The sequence below is a fragment of the Gouania willdenowi genome, chromosome 4 (assembly GCF_900634775.1).
Source record: "Gouania willdenowi chromosome 4, fGouWil2.1, whole genome shotgun sequence".
NCBI lineage: Eukaryota > Metazoa > Chordata > Actinopteri > Blenniiformes > Gobiesocidae > Gouania > Gouania willdenowi.
The window spans coordinates 43,414,763-43,430,901 of record NC_041047.1 but is presented as its reverse complement, the minus strand read 5'-3'; the positions used below and the strand labels follow the sequence as shown (position 1 = coordinate 43,430,901).

The 16,139-nt window shown below is 41.6% G+C and overlaps 1 long non-coding RNA gene across 1 annotated transcript; it reads left to right on the top strand.

Moving 5' to 3' along the window:
• Window positions 1-2,351: 2,351 nt before the first annotated feature.
• Window positions 2,352-3,690, top strand: LOC114461754 (uncharacterized). Its single transcript, XR_003673862.1, has 3 exons — window positions 2,352-3,228; window positions 3,414-3,506; window positions 3,588-3,690. It is a non-coding gene; the product is annotated as an uncharacterized LOC114461754 (long non-coding RNA).
• The last annotated feature ends 12,449 nt before the right edge of the window (window positions 3,691-16,139 follow it).

Sequence of the window (16,139 nt, the reverse complement as noted above, 5' to 3'; positions counted from 1 at the left end):
GTTCTGTTTATTTAACTTTTTTTCACAGTTAGTGAATCAAGTGTCTGCTTGAGAACATAACTATAAACAAAGCCTCTGTCTGCTTGAGGACACACACATAAAAACAACTAAATAAAGTGCCTTTTTTTGGGTTAATAATGCAACTTAAAAAATCATTACTGCAGACTGATTGCTTTTTTCTGAACAATGTATTGCACAAACTGCATTACTCTAATAACTGTCCATCTTATCTTAGGAAACACATCAAGGTAAGTAATAAACACCTTTATCTTGTGGGACCTTGGTATAGGCACAAGGGTCACTTCATTCTGTACGTTTTAGAATTTTCCCCCATCCCAAGGTAGCCAAACATTGATGACAGGTATGACCACGGGTAACTGCCATCTTCTAAAGAAAGAGATGCTGTTGATGGTGATGTCTTTATCCTCATCAACGTTGGGCAAAATGTCAGTGGTATTATTTGAACTTTTAAATGTAGTAGAGTAAAAGTAAAAGTGCTGATTAAAAAAAACTCAAGTAAAGTACAAATCATCAAAAAAATTATGTTTATGAGAAATATGTTTATGTATGATTCTTTTGAAATGCAAAAAATACCTAACTAGTCTTTTGCTATAGTTTACTGCCGGTGGTCATTCATATACATGTATATAAGTCCCGCCTTCGTTCATAGACCCCGACTTTGCCCAGCCAATAGGCTTTGACTTCCCGGAGCGGGCCACTGTCAATCAAAGTGAATGCACGTGCACAGTCACAACAGCAAACAGGTATTACTCATAGTATTACTGTACAGCATAGCGTCATAGTGGAGTGCTCCGAAACTCCAGTTACTCATTCCACAATTGCCAACGTATAAAGCTTTTACTAAAAACAAAAAGAAAAGTCCGGGTACAAAGCTTGTGGGTAAACGTTTTCGTGACCGCAGCAGAATTTATCTCGGGGCTGCTTTTCAAAGGTGGAGGGACTTGCTACTTTTAAAAAGATTCCAAACAGTCCAGGATTTGGCGACAGGTAATAAACATTTTTTATCAAAAGTTATGGCACGTTAACAATAAATGTGTAGTTTTTGTAGTGATGTGAATTTATTATGTTTTGCAATGCGCATGCACAAACGTAGAGGCATAGCTTCTGGTAGATTGGCAGAGGAAGTAGAGCTGTTGAGGGTGGGACATCGAGACGTTCTCTCAGAAACTCCGGATAGCAGCTTTAAGTATTGTTACGAAGTACATTTACTGTACTCTGTTACTATACACCTCTGTCTACTTGTCAATGAAATCAGATGAAACTCATCAGTTATTAAAATCCCAGGCCTGTCTTAAAGACATCAGATCCTGCAGGAGCTGTAACTTTCTTCTTCCAAAACACTGAGGAGGCATCATCTACCCTCACAGCAGCCCTGGTAGACATACAGCAGTGGCTCACCAACTCATTCTTACTATTAAAGAAAAACAAAACCGTGTCAATGATGTTCACAAAAAATTTTTATTAAACTGGATCGGCCCAATGTGTTCCTTGGAGACACTGAGCTTGACCTTGTTGAGGAGTTCAAGTATCTCGGGGTCACTCTGGATTCAACACCCTCCTTTAAAAAACACATTAAACTCACTGCTAATACAATAAAGTTCAGTTTACAGAACTTCAAACAAATCAGGCCATTTATGACAATAAATTCAGCAAAGATGTCTCTACATTCAATTATATTTTCACACATAGATTACTGTATTACAACCTGGTCACTCACTGGAGAAACAAATATCAAAACCATAGAAATCCTCTTCAAAAAGTCCATAAAAATTCTGGATCAAAAGCCTTGGTCATATCATCACTGCAATATCCTGGAAAAAATATAAAATGCTCAATTTTCAAAATTTCATAAATTTTAAAAACTGTTGCCTTTTTTACAAAGCACTTCATGATTTTGCCCCGCCCCCGCTCTCTAACTACATTAAACCTAAACCGGTGAGGAGTCTCCGCACCAGAGCCTCTTCCAGAGGAGAACAACATTTGGATCCATCAGAGGAGGTCAGTTTTGGAACAGCCTTCCAACAGACATAAGAGAATGCCCGACTTATAGCTCTTTTAAAAAAACAACTTAAAGTAAATCAGTTCTGCGCTTAATTTAATTAAAATGAAATTTGTATAGTTTTTTATATTGTGTTTTGTATTCCTGTATAAATTGTAGTACTTGTTTGACCTGCCTCTGGGACTACAGATGTAAATTGGCAGTTTTGCTATAAGTTGGCACATTCAGAATGTGTGTACAACTTGTATATGATTGTTTATTAATGTGGTGTTGTCCCGATCAAATAAATGAAAATGAAAAAACATCAGAGACAAATTATCAGAGCAATAGTGTCTCTGGATGGCATTGCTTAGTTACCCAGTACCACAGTGACAAACCAATTTGTTACTTTTGATACCGACTTATCCTTTAACTCTCATATAAAGCAAATCTCAAGCACTGCCTTCTTCGACTTTGGTAATATCTACTTATTTGTGAAAGTGTCTAACTATGGCCATTTATTATTCTTACAAGCATGCAGCACCTGGTGCTGGTCTATCACATGAAACCCCAATAAAATGTATTTACAAGTATGATTGTAATGTGTCAAAATGTGGAAAAGTTAGCCAGCCAGTGTAAACATGCTGCTCACAGAAACACATTGAATAATCAATCGCACCCTTTGTGTTGAAAGGACAGTGAGAATAAAAGAAAAAGAGGCAAACTGAAAAGGTTGGTACCTCATCATTAGTCACAGTAAACGGATAGCGCCCCCACAGCTGAGGTGAAGCATTTAATGAACATGTGTGTCAGCTTGTTCCTAATCCATCATCACAAAGTAACAGCCCACTCAGATGAATCAAGTCAGACCGTGGCTCACATGCTGCCATTTATGGGTAGATTTTGCATGAATGGGAACCTGATTTATTTCATTTAATTTACAGATTCTTCCAAAATCACTTTTTTGGCATTCAAGTGATTGGAGATTTAAGGCTAAAATCTGATTGGGAAGGGGTAAACGTTCTTATCTGATTGACCTCAAGCCAAGCTGATCTTCAGTGCTGGAGCAATGGATTTACTAAAGAAAGTGTCATTTAAGAGCTGCGCGACACAAGGACATTAAACAAGCTGGGATTCTGTTTGGAGAACGTCTGCATGCCGAGGACTCAAGATGAGGGAGTGTAATCTGGCAGGATTGGGAGGATCTACTGTATGATGGATTCAGAAAGGTATGTGTACCCTTCACAAAAGCCTACATTATCCTCTGAATCAATGAGCTCCTTGGAGGAGATAGTTTTTCATAATAAGAATAGGTAATTTAAAGACGACAGATGTGAGTGGGACTAAATGTGCCTTCCTTACTTTTATTATTTCTTACTCTACATTTTTCCTATTTTGTGTCTCTTTATGGCAGAAGCTAGAACAAAACTTTTCCTCCCGTCTGCAGAAACTGACTCAGGATATAAAAGTGGGAAGGAAAATTGGGAAAAGTGCAGCAGGTTTTTGGGTAAAGCTGCCCTTTTATCACCCTGCAGGATTTCAGTCTCTGGCATTGCCTTGACTTTTGAAGTTGTGTCTTTTGTTGCAGGGGACATGTCCACTACGGCTGGATGCTGCAGTGAGACACAGAGCTCTGTGAAATGGCAGCTGTGTTATGATGTCTCTGCTAAAACGTGGTGGATGGTAAGTTTGACTTTTGACATTTACTCTGTGGAGGGTCTAAAACCTTCGAGGCCACTACACTTGTGTGGTCTGACCTACATGCTGGGGCTGAACTGCGGAGCCCACAATGTTTCTTATTTACTTAAAGGTTTAGATGTGGTTTTAAGAAGGCATGCTATCAATTTGGGCCTCCCAAATTGTCTACCTACGAGTGTAAAATAGCAGGAGGGAGGGGCAGCATTTAAAATGGTGAGCATCAAAAGTTGGACAGAAAGTGAATGCACAAAGGGGTTGAGAAGATCAATCTCTCTTTTCAAATGCTGATTTTGTACAGTCATTTAATGCTGCTCCCCAATTGCCAGTTCCATCTCTTATAGTTTCCCTCAAATCAGACATCAGCCCTCGGTCTAATTATGTGAGGCCCCCAAAGTGAATTAACAAACATTTAAAAATACACACAAAAGGACATAAAAACAACAGAATGATATATAAAATGACAACAAAAATACACAAAATGACTAAGAATATGAAAATTACATAAAAATGCAGAAAATTACATCAGAAATACACAACCAGACAGTCCACAATCCTGTTTAGAAACACTTGGTCCTTCCATCATGACAGCAGTCATACATTATGTATTCAGAAAAAAGGAACAAAAAGAGTCAGAGCGTTGTAGTAGCTGGAATCCTATGAAAACTCTGACCAATCTCTACCATTTGGGTCCGAATGGAAAGTAACAATCAGAAGTTTTTATGTTTTGTCCTGACCACGTTCCCTCTGTCTATCCCTTCTCCTGCGTGCACACTTACCACGTTACATCTATTATGGGAATATGAAGCACATTATTTGTTTTTTTGTTTTGGTATTTTGTTATTTTTATTTTAGATGTGTGTTTAGGCTTGTGGGGGGAGGCTTTGGACGAAACCCTGATGGGAGCATATGCGAGGGGGAGGAGGAGCTTAGAAGAGGTATTACTAGCTCATATCATGCTAGCTTTCCAACATTGTGGACTGCTTCTTTAAACCAACAGCCCTGCATTTTACTGCTACGTATATTTAAAACAAGTTCAGATGAACTACGACCGGGCCCGCGGAACGTCTTCACGCCGAGTAACACATACCACATTCCCGAGTATTCAGTCAAATGACTCGGTTCCACTGAGGAAAAACCAAATTGTGCAATGTAAAATGGTAATCTACGTTGAATTGCCTTTGAAACATTATATCACATGTTCCGATAATTTTGGAAATGATTGGAAATGGAATTTGAAAAAAAAAAAGGGCTCGTGTATCTTATCATATTCATTCATAGAGTATTATACTGAACTGCATTCTGATCTAACAAGAACTAACAAAGGATAGGGTTACACATCTCCCTGTGATAAACGATTCAATATGCAACTTGATACACCGGTTACGATTTGATTCAAAAACATATCCTTTTATTACTGACCGATTCAATATGAATGGAAAAAGATGGAAAGATGGCGCCGCGGATGGTCCGCCTCGTACTGCGCTCTCTCGTAGTTGTTGTGTTTTTCTTTATTTTTGTAGTTTATTGCTCCCCTTCTCTGGTCTCTTTCACCAGAGAAGAACTATTACAAGTTGGACAGTCCTCTGCTGATCTTTTTTCACCGGTTCTCATTGAACCAGAAAGTTATGCAGAGATTCTCACCGGAGGAGCAGCAGCTCTCTATGGAATTTGCAGGAGACGCCGCAGACGGGGTAAACGAGCAGGCGCGCTCGTCAAACTGAGACAGCGGGGATTACGCACTGCGCTTCCATCCATTCACCTGGCGAATGTCCGCTCACTGGCAAATAAAATGGATGAACTGCTGCTCCTAAACACCAGAAACTCGGACTTTTGCAGATCCGCCACCCTGTGTTTTACTGAAACCTGGCTCAGTGAACTCATCCCGGACAGCTCTTACATCTACCGACTTCAGCTCCTCAGAGCGGACAGCGTAAAAGAGCTCTGTGGGAAGACGAGGGGCGGTGGGATATGCTTTTACATTAACCAAGGTTGGTGTACAGATGTCACAGTGTTGAAAACAGACGTGTAGCCCTAATCTGGAGAGTTTTTTATAAACTGTAAAACCGTTTTATTCTCCACGGGAGTTCTCCTCGTTTGTTATGGTCGGTGTTTACATCCCACCTCAGGCTTGCGTAACAGAGGCGTTACAGCACCTGGCCGACCAGATAGCAGACGTGGAGAAACAACATCCCGACTCTTTGCTAATCATTCTCGGGGATTTTAAACAGAGCAAATCTAACCCACGAACTCCCTAAATACAGATAGCATAAAGTGTCCCACCAGGGGTGCTAACACACGGACCACTGCTACACTGTAATAAAGGATTCATATCACTCTGTTCCCCGTGCAGCTTTGGGGCTCTCTGATCACTGTCTGATTCACCTCATCCCCACCTACAGGCAGAAGTTTAAATCTGCTAAACCTGTAGTAAGGGACTGTAAAGAGGTGGACAGAGGAGTCAAAGCAGGAGTTACAGGACTGCTTTGACTGCACACTGATTGGAGTGTTTTTGAAGCTGCATCAGACAACCTAGATGAACTGACTGATCCTGTGACATCTTACATCAGCTTCTGTGAGGACATGTGTGTGCAGACCAAGACTTTCTGCACATACAACAACAACAAACCCTGGTTCACACCTCAACTTAGGATGCTACGTCAGGCTAAGGAGGAAGCCTACAGGAGTGGGGATCAGGCCAAGTACACACTATCCAGGGAGATCAAAGTAGCCAAGAGGTGCTACACTGAGAAGCTAAAACAAAGCTTCTCAAACAAGATCCCTCTGCAGTGTGGAAAGCCTGCATGAAGTTACCAACTATAGGAAACCCTCCCCCCACCCTACTGGTAACAAAAGACTAGCTAGAGACCTGAACAGCTTCTACTGCAGGTTTTCACACCCACCCCCCAGCTCATTAGCATCAGCCCATCACCTGGACTCTGCCCTTCCTGCTCCCCCTACTTCCCCCCCTACCTCTCCCTCTGTCCCCCCACCTGCCTGAAGATCAATGAAAGAAATGTGTGCCAGCTTTTCAAAAAACAAAAGATCAAAAAGGCTCCAGGGACCAGACGGAGTATCTCCCTCCTGCCTGAAAGCCTGTGCTGAGCAGCTGGCTCCCATCTTCACACGGATCGTCAACACATCACTGGAGCTGTGTGAAGTACCTTCCTGCTTCAAAAGTTCCAGCATCATCATCCCAGTCCCCAAGAAACCTGCCATCACAGGACTTAATGACTATCGACCCATTGCTCTGACGTCTGTAGTCATGAAGTCCTTTGAGAGGCTGGTTCTGAGCCACCTGAAAAAGATCACAGGACCCCTGCTGGGACCCCCTGCAGTTTGCCTATCGGGCAAACAGGTCTTGTCGAGGATGCAGTCAACATTGGTCTGAACTACATCCTGCACCACCTCGACTCCCCAGGGACCTACGCTAGGATCCTGTTTGTGAATTTCAGCTCTGCATTCAACACCATCATCCCGGACATCCTTCACCAAGAAACTCACCAGCTCACAGTGCCGGCCTCCACCTGTCAGTGGATCACCAACTTCCTGACTGACAGGAAGCAGCAAGTAAGGCTGGGAAGCATCACATCTGGCACCCCGGTCACTCAGCACTGGCTGCTCCCCCAGGGGTTGTGTTCTCTCCCCACTGCTATTCTCCCTCTACACAATGACTGCACCTCAGGGGACCCCTCTGTGAAACTCCTGAAGTTTGCAGATGACACCACCGTCATTGGTCTCATCCGGGACGGGAGACGAGTCTGCCTTCAGACGGGAGGTGGAACAGCTGGCTCTTTGGTGCAGTCAGAACCATCTGGAACTGAAACCCGTTCAAAGACCGTGGAGAATGACAGTGGACTTCAGAGAAATCCCCCCCTTACCATTTTAAATAGGGAATTGGCTACCGTGGACTCCTTCAGGTTCTTGGGATCCACAATCTCACAGGACCTGAAGTGGACCTCCCACATAGACTCAACCAGGAAAAAGGCACAGCAGAGGATGTACTTCCTGCGTCAGCTGAGGAAGTTCAACCTGCCCCAGGAGCTGCTGATCATGTTCTACACCTCCATCATTCAATCTGTTCTGTGCACCTCCATCACTGTCTGGTTTGGATCTTCAAAACCAAACTAGACAGACACAGACTACAAAGGATAGTCAGGACTGCAGAAAAGATCATTGGTGTTGATCTGCCCTCCATCCAAGTCCTTATACCTGTCCAGGGTCAGGAAACGGGCAGGTAGCATCACTGCAGACCCCTCTCAACCCTGCACACATCTGTTTAAAAACTCCTCCCCTCTGGCAGACGCTACAGATCACTGTACGCCAAAACAAACCCGCCATAAAAACAGTTTCTTCCCCCAGGCTGTCACTCTGATCAACACTAAACAGTCAAAGAGTGTCAGTCCTGTTTCTGTGGAAAAACCCTGGAACCAAACATAACAACCCTGGATCAATCTGACACTGAGAATGTTCATGTACATACCTTTAATTTAAATGTTCTCCTGCACTACTTATCATGCTCTACTGCACTATTTTCCTTTATTATTATTATATTTTATTATTATCTTTCTTTTCTATTATTTTTTTCCTTCTTTTTATCTTATTTTTTTTAATTTTATTTTGTATTTGTTTATTTTTTTTTATACTATTATTATTATTATTATTATTATTATTATTATTATTATTATTATTCATCTTGTTATTTGCACATTCTAGTCTAACTACTGTTTATATTTATACTTATGTTTATACTTATTATCATCTCTTCTAGTTGATTGTTTATTATTGAATGTTTTCACTATTGGAGAGAGCACAGTTGACCGAGTCAAATTCCTCGTGTGTACAACATTCACTTGGCCAATAAAGATGATTCTGATTCTGATTCTGATTCTGATTCTGAATTGATTCGATACAGTGTAGGAACTATACAATTTGTTTCTGTGGTAAATATTTGTTGCAGATATTTTACAAAATAAAGAAGCCAATTCTATAGTGACAATACAATATTTTATTTTCAAATATGTAAAAGACCACATATCCCCAAGCATTGTGGTTTTATGGCACTGCCAAAACAAAAACAGAACAACAAAATCACGTCAATGTATTTATTTTTAGGCATGGACCATAAAATAGTCTGGCTGACTCATTAGATGGGAACTCCAGAGGTAAAAGTAACACAGAATATTAACAACAGAATGCAACATTTCAGCCTGAGCATAGTGTTTTGAGCATAAGAGGTAGGTAACAAAGATGCATGTAAACAAGTTACAGACATAAACAAATCATAAAACAATAACCTTATAATGGTGGTCATCTCAAAATGTGGCCTCAGGCCTGGGGAGCAAGAATGGAAGGACAAAGCAGCAACCACATTCTTATTTTAACAATGCTTAAAATACTCGTCACATTTTTTTTCCAAACCTAAACTCTGCTGTGATCATTAGTTATTATCACCCTCCATTGTGTTAAAGTACTCATTTTGGGAATTGACGTCATATATGACAGCCGCGGGTCTTGCATAGCTCTCTTTGTGAATAGCATAAGCAGTCACGTTGTGAAGGAAAGCTGAGACGTCACTAAACTTTTCCGTTCAGTTTTTTTGACTTTTTTGAGCTATGAGTACTAGTACTAACCTCTATGATCTGAACATCTGAACAAGACGTTGGTAGAATTTCCAGTACGTTAAATGGGTGGAAGCGTGTTACCAGGGCTTTTCGCACCAGACCCTACTGCGCAGACTCTGGCTGCAAATGACATCAAATTTGCAAGATGGAAGCGCTCCTAAGCGCCGTATTTTGGCTACAAGAATGTTGAGTGGGAACAGCTACAGTGCACGCCCGCGATACCTGATCCATGACTCTACAACCGATTCATCTTGGAATTCATGGCTAATTCCTATTGATTGAGGAGGCTGCTACCGATGCAGCCGTATCTCTCACTTGTTGAACCGGAGCAGTCATTTGAAACCGCCCGTGACACATACGAGGTAATGGGCCCCATTTATATATTGGTATGCACCAACTGTCGTAATATTTGACTCGCAAATAAATGAGAAATCGACTTTCATTTTTTTTTCAGATGTGTACTATGCGTACACATCTTAACAAATTTCAGTTCTTGAATAACAGAGGAGTAGCGATTTTAACTAGTGTACACAAGAAAAAGAAGAACAACAGCAACAAGAACAACAACAAAGTGAGTGGCGTTTTGAGTCCGATGGCTCGGCCGAAAAAGGTTTTTTGCATCAACATGGAAGTATTGCCAATCTCGACATTTTCCCCAGTTAGACTTAACCCTTTCAGTGTAAAATCCATATGATTTAAAAAGCACTTTACGCACCTCATTAAGTTCTATTTCATAATATTGTGTGAGATGTGGATGGGATACACACTCTCTGTAGCCCTCAGAAGCACTTTTCTCAATTTGCCAAGCCCTGAGTGGCTGGAAAGAACTTTCCATCCCCCAGGGACACTCCCACCCTCTATAAGAGGGAGGGCGAATGTACAGTTCCTCATTTAAACACCTCTTCTCTCTCTCATGCACATCTCGCGTTCTTATCAGCTAAATTTGCACAGGCGGATTCCTTCGGGTTTTCTAATCGTTGGGTGCTGGTAAGTATGAACGCATTGCGTGTACTACAACAGGTCAAGAAGCAACCAGCGCTCACCTTGCTCTGCTCGGTAAGTGCTGCTCCTTCACAGTTAAGTGAAATTCAGAGCCCCAGCTCTGGCTGTTGGCTCTCTCACTCGTGGTGTCTGTTAGCCACTCCGAGCTCTGCAGCGACAGGTCCAGAGCTCTCGGACATCACCACTTGACGCCTCCGGGCTTGTGTGCTAGGCGTGAAAACCCTGAGCCTCAGCTCTGGCTGACTGCTCCTTCCAACGTTGCCGCTCCGGCGTACACGTTGGCCTCCAGTGGCCTCTCACTCTGATACGACCCCGGTGACAGCCCTGCTTCTAGCTCTGTAACACAAGGCCAGAGCTCACGGACCCCAGCACATCTGCTGCTGTCCCAGACCACGGCTTTCATCACCCTCCGGGCTCCGGCACTCGTAGGTCTCTCTCCCGAGCCCTCACCACCGTGTAAGACCCGGTTCCAGCTTCGTACCACAGTACCCAAGTGATCTGATGTCACAGGCAGGAGAAACGATCTTCCACCCACACCCAGAGTGACTGGGACTGCGGGCTTGGCCCCTGAATGGCTCCATCTGTCAGCGGTGGAACCCTCACAGTGTGTGGTCTCCAGCTTACAGGGTGCCCGGGCCTCTTCCACTCGATCTCTATATGATTGCAAGTGGAGGGTTCTTTGTCATAAATATGAGTGAGGCATCTCTCTCATATTATTCATGAAACCGGGGTTATGTAAATAACCTACAGTGTTTCGAGGTTTGGTTCCCCCAGGGGTGTCATACCTTTTCAGGGCCCGGGGAAGTGATCTTATCATCCTTGCAGGGCCTGATAGACAAACGCGTAGCCTGTTACACTGTGAAAGTGTATTTGGCGGCGATCGCAGCCTGTCATGTTGGCTTTGGGGATAAAACGGTGAGTCAGCTCTCGCTGATCGGCCATTTTTTATTAAGTGAGCACACGGGCTCCCCCCCATGGCCAGACCGCTGGTTCCACCGTGGGTTCTGGTTCTAATTACAACTTAATAATAATTAATTATTTTAATTAATAATTATTATTGGTTTGAGGTTCTAATTCATAATATGAGTGATACATCTCACTCATATTACTCATAGAGCCAGGGTTATATACATAAGCTCGAGAACTTAAGCATCCTCCCATTTAGCCGCTAGGGGAAGCTAGCCTTAGGGTTGCTTCCATGTGACCTGTGTTGTTACTAACGCTGGCTTCAGCTAAGCGGGTTAGTGACATCCGTGCTCTCTCGATTCACATGTTATGCTTCGCTCAGCTCTTCCCGAGAGATGTGAGGATGATTTTGGAGCCCAACTTGGCCTTTGTGCTGACGATGGTGGACTCTTCATCTCCCTATGACCTGTTGGCCTTCCTGCCTCGCAGGATGAGCAGCGGTCTAATTTGTCGTGTTGGATGTATCAGTAAACCCTGATGCATCCTTTACCAAAGGAGACGAGATAATGCTGACTCACAATTCCTTGCAACGACAACATTTAAAGGGACACGCACACCCGAGCGCTCACGGAAACTCACACACACACTTACATCAATAACAAAAAGTTGTACCACTTTTCTATTCAAAATATGGCTATTACTTTTCAATCTGAACTCAGAGTATTTATACGTACATAAAAAGTCTGCACTCTGCCTTGGTTCATACCCTTTGATCCAGGCATCACATAGAGAACAATGTGCCATTTTTTTTTTACTAAGTGCACCCAAATGATGTTTTGTTTACGGTGTGAATGTCTTGAATGATGAATCAAATACCTCAAAACATCTCCCCTCTCATTCTAAATGTAGAACATTTCTGAACACTCCAGTGGTGATTTGATCAATTTACCTATTTTACTTTTTGAGATATGATCATTTTTATGAACAGAGTGTTATCCTAGTTTGATCACTACTGCTGAACCAAAACAATACATAAGATAGAAACCTGAACAAAATATTTCTCAACAATGACATTGTTTCAAGTTACTATATAACTTATATAGACATTTTATCATATACATATATACATTTTACACACACATACACGACCTGCTTCTATCCCGCTACAACAACCCTTTCATTCAGCGGTGGCGTGAATAATTGCAAGTTTTGTACTGCATGTAGCTTTTACGTAATGAAGTCACTACCGCAAACATCTTAGCTTTCTGTAGGAAAAAGAATGAGGATTCTAGCTGCTTTCTATTTTACATCCGTTTATGCGGAATGATGCGTACAAAAGGGGAGGGGTTGGGCCGCCCGTGAGAGCTTTGTCCCCTAAGGCTTTAAAGGTGATATCCAGAGTATCTGAGAGGACGTCTCGATGTCCTGTCCTCGACACCTCCACTTCCTCCCCCTGCCTCTGCAATCTACCAGAAGCCACGCCTCTACTTTTCTGCACGCACATCGCAAAACATAACAAGGTTGCATCGGGTCGTATTGATATAGGTCTATGGGTCAGGTAAGAGCCAAAATCATTTTTACCTGTTTGCTGTTGTGGCCTTGTTTCCGTGCACAGTTCCACATTCATGTTGATTGACAGTTTCAAAAACATAAAGTCGAAGCCTATTGGCTGGCCGCCCTCAGCGATCGTTACCATTTGTATAGGGTCTATATTAGGGATGTAACGATTAATCGTAAGGCAGTTAAAAATCGATTCATAGGTATAACGATTCACATCGATGCTGTGAAAATTGAATCGCAGTACTTTTTTTAAACCAGCAGAGGGCGCTACCCAGAAGTGTTGGCGGCGAGCGAAATCTGCTAATACTTTCTTTCTGGCCATCTTCTACTTTTAAACATGTTCATAAATGATTCCTTACCCCTTTAGCATCGAAAGAATATCTGTAATATTACGTGAATATCTGTAAAAGTCACGTTTTTCTATTAGCTCTGTCTGCTAGCATAGCATCTCTTCTTCACTGCAAAATATCTGCATGCCAACCGACCACTGGGAAACCAGCGCCCTCTGCTGGTCCAAACAAATATCTGACCTAAATACAGTAAAATGACTGTTTTTTTTTGTTTTTTTTTAAGTCCAATTGTTAAGGCACAAAATACATTTTCAGTTGCACTTTTAAAAAGAAAAAGAACTATTATGCAGTTTTGTATTGTTTGCTATAGAACCAGAATTTAAATAATAAGCTTCTTCATTTGTATTATTCCTTTATTTATTTCATTCAAGATTTATTTTTAGTTAAATTGCATTGTTTTGAATAGTTTTTCAAGGGATTCTTTTGACAATGAAAAATAGTACAGTATATCCCCAAAAAAAATAAAGAAATATTTTTCAGTCATTTATATACAGTCCCATTTTGTAAAAAAAATCGTGAGAGAATCGTATCGTGAACCCAGTAACGTGAATCGAATCGTATCGGGAGTTGAGTGGATCGTTACATCCCTAGTCTATATACATTCGTGTATATGAATGACCACTGGCAGTAGACCATAGTAAAAGACTAGTTAGCTATTTCTTTTTTTTTGCTGTTCAAAAGAATCATACATAAACATAGATTTCTCAGAAACTCCAGATATCAGCTTTAAAGTACAAAAGTTTCTTCGGTGTTGGGGCTACATTTTGTTGAAAGTTGCAAATCTGTAGCACATATAGATACATTTGTTGTGAATTTTTTTAAATTTAGAGGCTTGCTGAAGTGCCACTTTTTTAGCCCTTAAATGCATTTTGTTGTATATTTAGAGTGTTTAGAAGTACAGAAAAGTTCAAATTAGTCTCTTCAGGTGCTCCGTTGATATCTTTATATTCTGTTTTGCTCATATTTTTCAATCTGTTTCGATTTTTCTATTCTCTAGTACGTTTTTTGAACAATAACGTCACAGTATTTGCAGAGAACTGCCAAATTAGGACATCGACTCCAGGCCCAACACTTCGAGCAATCCACCATTTTTATTTCTCGCTTTTATTTTGTAGTCCAAGCTCAAGGATGCCGAAGTTACGAGAGGATAAGTCAAAATGTTCGGTTGTTGGATGTAGTAACCCACACGCTTCATTAAACCGTCTCCCAGTATCAAAACCTTTTCGTAGTGCCTGGTTGAGTTTTATTTTTCAGAGAAATGTACCCACATCTGTGGGTAAGGTCATTTTTGTGTGCGCGAAGCACTTCAAGGATGACTGCTTCGCCAGTATAAAGAAGGATTTGCTGAACGACTTCATCTGATTGAAGGGTCAATTCCTTCTATCTTTGGAGACGACGAACAGAGCACTTCAGTAAGCTGTAAATAACGCTAAAAAGTGTGATGATAAGACGTCCCTGTCATTGTTTTGTTAGCATTAGCAGTTGCACCGTCTTCATATGTTAGCGCTGTGTGCTCGTTTTAGATCCTTGATGATATGGCCTACGTGATTTAATTTAAGTCTAAAGTTTTCATTAGTCATTTCATTTTGCCGTTTTTGTCTCTGAAAAGACTGTATTAAAATGCATTTTGTGACGCTAGCTTGGCGCTAGCGTTAGCTCGGTGCTTGTGTTAACTCACTTGTTAGGGTTCTGCAGGTTCATCATCTTCATTTTCATCTCGCTCCACCAGGTCAGACTCTGGCTCTAACATGTAAAGCTGGATGGACAAGTCTTCTGTTGTTGACATTTTGGAAATAACGTGTGAATAAAAAGTTTATGCGCCGCTATATAACCGTATCTCTTCAATCAAAATACAAAAATGGCCGAACAGGGTGGAGTTGAACCGAGTGTCACCTCTGCAACCTGGAGAGGGGGCGGGGTATGAAGTGTCTCATTTGCATTTAAAGAGGCCGCACCAAAACGAGTTGTTCTCAGAAGCACATTAGAAAAGGGGTAGAAAAGGGGCCTGTGGAGCTATAATAATGAGGAATTCAGACCCAAGCATTGCAGTTCCGCTTTATATAGACCACAACTGTATGATTTATATGTAAAAAAGGAAGGATTTAAATGCATGATATGTTCTTTTAAGACGATTGGCCTGTTTTTGCAGTTGAGGCAAATTGGGATGGGACTGAACATTTGTGCAAAATTCAGTGATTTTAGAAAGAAAGAGCAACATGCAGGATAACAATAGGCTGAGGCTATCATGCCGAATGTCCCACCCTAACTCCCTCTTCCCTGTTCCTTTCCCCCTCATTAAAGTGTAACACTGCCCTCTCCTTTTTTGTATATCTTTCCCTCTAATAAAGTTTATCCTCCAATCTTTAGGGAGGGCTGGTAATGGTTACAAGAATAAACATGCATAGCTGTCATAAAAATATAACACTACATGTAGTGTTGACCTTAAAAAGCTTATGTAGACAAGGTAAAAAATTTTTTTTTTTAAAAATCCTAAATTTATATAATTACTTTCAACGAGAATATGTGACTAAATAAACATAATATAGAGTGAACAAAACCATGCAAACACACACGGGGTGAAGAAGGGCAGTACGGTGAAACAGGTTGAAATTACAGGTTGAAATTAAAGGTTGAAGACCAGTTTGAACAAGTTAGTTTAAAGCTTCATATGTAAAGGTGTGCTGATCAATGTAACAACTGTCTTTTGAAACCAAACGTGCTTTTGTGTCCTTCAGCCAAGTAAATTGATTAGCTATCTTTCCTCCGAGGCAACACTACAAACTTATTTCTGAAATACAACTTAGGGATTTTCCACCCCACTTTAGAGCTCATTGGACCATGACAGGGGAAGCTTGGGAGCAGAACATCATGTGTATTCGTGGGAGAACTAAGGGATGGAGAGTGGAAAGCTCACTGACCAGCAGGGACTGGAGACAAAGAGCGAAGAAGAAGGAAGGTACCGACTGTACTGCCGCAGCCTGCGGGGCGGGGGTGTGTGTGGGT